This window comes from Microtus oregoni, unplaced genomic scaffold (assembly GCF_018167655.1).
Source record: "Microtus oregoni isolate MIOR12 unplaced genomic scaffold, Mior012 000018F_ref0000195, whole genome shotgun sequence".
Classification (NCBI taxonomy): domain Eukaryota; kingdom Metazoa; phylum Chordata; class Mammalia; order Rodentia; family Cricetidae; genus Microtus; species Microtus oregoni.
In genome coordinates, this window is record NW_024543077.1 from 22,510,355 (window position 1) to 22,512,642 (window position 2,288).

General features: G+C 54.5%; 1 pseudogene; it reads right to left on the bottom strand.

Moving 5' to 3' along the window:
- Positions 1-307: 307 nt before the first annotated feature.
- LOC121458884 lies at positions 308-1,992 on the bottom strand (annotated as a pseudogene).
- Positions 1,993-2,288: the final 296 nt, after the last annotated feature.

Here is a 2,288-nt window from a genome sequence, read left to right on the forward strand (position 1 = left end):
CCTGACTCCAGGCCAGGGCTGGGAGTTCTCTGGACAACTTTCTACAGGAGCAAAGTACACAAGAGATGTTGCTGCCCCTTTGTGATAAAGCCAGAGGGTTTCCAATTCTGCATTCCTCTGTCACCCCTGGTTTGGGTAGGGCCATATGATAGACAGACAGCTGGGCTCTATTCCATGTTTCAGCAACAGTAATTTTCCGGGGTGTCCCAGCCCACCAGCGCCACACTCTGGCCCAGAGTGAGCACTACAAGCGTTACTGGCCTAATGGATGGGATGGGGGAGGGGATGGGACAGGGGCTAGAAGAGGGGCTCCAGAGGGCCATCAAGGCACAGGCACTACACGCATGGTGTTGGTGAAGCCAGAGCCAGGGCACCACCCAGTCAGCACAATGACCACATCTCCCTTCTTGAAGAAGCCTCGGGCCTTGCCAACATTCATGGCCAAATTCACACGGAGGTCTACATCCTCAGCCCAGGCGTCCTGCACTGCATCCTTACACAGCACAGGGAAGATGCCTCGGTACAAATGGGCCTGGCGAGCTGTCTGGGGATTGCGCGTCACAGCAATGATGGGCGCACGCGGGCGGTACCTGGCCACCTGGTGAGCACTCCTGCCAGACTTGGTGAGCACGATAATGGCCCCACTGCACCACTTGAAAGAGGCCTCCACAGCACCCACGGCAGCAGCTTCTGTGGGGTCGCTGGTGATAGGCGCCAGACGGCGGAGTTCCTCGAATAACTGCAGGTGGTAGATGGCAGCCTCTGCCTCACGGGCAATCAGGTGCTGCATGCGAACGGCTTCCAGAGGGTAGTCCCCTTTGGCGGTCTCTCCAGACAGCATGATGCAGTCTGCTCCATCTAGGACTGCATTGGCCACATCACTGCCCTCAGCACGGGTGGGGCGGGGCCTCTTGATCATGCTCTCCAGCATCTGTGTGGCGCAGATGACTGGCTTCCCAGCTCGGTTGCATCATCCAATCATCACCTTCTGAGCCAGGAAGACCTTCTCTGCAGGAATCTCAATGCCCAAATCGCCACGAGCCACCATGATCCCATCACTGGCCTCCAAAATCTCATCAAACCTGCGGACGCCTTCGTGGTTCTCGATTTTGCTGATGATCTTGATGTTCTTGCCCTTCTCTCCCAGGACCTTCCTAACCTTGTGCACATCAGCTGCCTTGCGGATGAAAGACGCAAACACCATGTCTACATCCTGCTCCACCCCAAACTTCAGGTCCTGGATGTCCTTTTCTGACACAGCAGGGAGGTCCACAGCGGCTCCGGGGAGGTTCACCCCCTTCTTGCTGCCCAAGGAACCACCATTCTCCACCTCTGTTATCAGGAAGTCAGTGCCTTTCTCCTTCACCTGCAGTGAAATGAGCCCATCGTCTACGTAGATCTTGCTGCCCACTTCCACCACCTTACAGATGTTCTTATAGTCCAGCCACAGGGTGTTCTCGTCACACTTTTCCATGTAGGCATTGTCCAGGGTGATCTTCAGGGTAGCTCCCTTCTTCAGCTCCACTTCTGCAGTGCCGCTCCCTTTGATGATCTCAGGCCCCTTTGTGTCCAGAGCCACGGCAACAGGCCGGTATAGAATGGGATCAGAGGCGAAGCTTTCTGTGGCTGCACGCACGTTCTTGATAGTTTCCGCATGGTACTCATGAGTTCCATGAGAGAAATTGAGACGAGCCACATTCATTCCCGACTTGATCATCTCCTTCAGCATCTCCACAGACCGGGAAGCAGGACCAATGGTACAAATGATGCCAGTGTTGCGGGCCGTGATGGGTGCGGAGTCAATGTCCAGGCGGCACATATGTTCCAAGAAGGTGTCAGCCATGGCCGCATGCAGCTGCTGGGTTTGAATGAAGGCAGTCCCTGCTTCGCTGTGTGGCTTCGGCATGGTTCCTGAGGTCCTCGGGCGTACTCCGAATCCTGCAACGATACCCAAGACGGACGACGGAAGGGTCGAGACGAGTCTCTGCTGTGCCCCCTTTCCACTTCTTAGTTAACAATAAGCACATGATCAAGAAAAGCCGATTCACTAAGTGTGTAAGGGAAGATGGTATCTTGTAAGAGACTGAATAAAAAGTAGCATAGCCACACTGCTGCCCCTAATCGTGCATGCTCAGAAGATATCTATGAGCAGTGGTATCTTCCCCTTGGGACTCTGTGTGTATCAACTACAGTGGGGGAGATTCAGTCCAGCATTGCTACCAATCCCTTGGGGAGATCTCTACTTAGGAACCACCACTTGGGTAAAATTAAATCCTTGGCTATACAAG